Source organism: Galeopterus variegatus, unplaced genomic scaffold (genome assembly GCF_000696425.1).
Source record: "Galeopterus variegatus unplaced genomic scaffold, G_variegatus-3.0.2 Scaffold141574, whole genome shotgun sequence".
Taxonomy (NCBI): domain Eukaryota; kingdom Metazoa; phylum Chordata; class Mammalia; order Dermoptera; family Cynocephalidae; genus Galeopterus; species Galeopterus variegatus.
Window position 1 is genome coordinate 1 of NW_007867685.1, and position 598 is coordinate 598.

General features: G+C 46.5%; 1 pseudogene; it reads right to left on the minus strand.

Moving 5' to 3' along the window:
• Positions 1 to 122: 122 nt before the first annotated feature.
• Positions 123 to 464, minus strand: LOC103584847 (annotated as a pseudogene).
• Between the last annotated feature and the right edge of the window lie 134 nt (positions 465 to 598).

Sequence of the window (598 nt, forward strand, 5' to 3'; positions counted from 1 at the left end):
CAGCCTTGGCTCCACTGCAGAATAGTTGGGAAGTTCTGTCACACATAAAAGTCCTGACCACATCACAGCGTCTGGGGGTAAGCAGCTCGGCTCTGGGTTCTGAAGGGGGTTTTTGTTCCAATCTATAGTAACACTGTGGGTGGAGAGCTGCTGCACTGCTGACAGTAATAGTCACAGCATCTTCAGCCTCCACACTGCTGATTGTCACAGTGAAAGGTTCCAGACATGCTGCCACTGAACTGGGCTGGGACACTGGTGGCCAGGGTTAATGTGCTATAAACAAGGAGCTTTGGAGCCACTCCTGGCTTCTGTTGGTACCAGTGCAAGTAGCTAGAGCTTACACATGAGCTGGCCCTACAGGTGACAGCGACTGTCTCTTCTTGGGAAACTGCCATGGGTGCTGGGGACTGGGTCAAGATGAATTCTGCACTGGATCCATGGTTGACATTGGAAGGTACATACATAAAAAATTCAGAAGAGGTAACAGATTCATAAATATATTGACAATCTTGAAATAAGCAGAGCAAAACTGAACTAAATTTTTTAAAGCTCTGTTCTTATCAAACATTTGTTAGATGCCCAGGAATTTACTGCGACA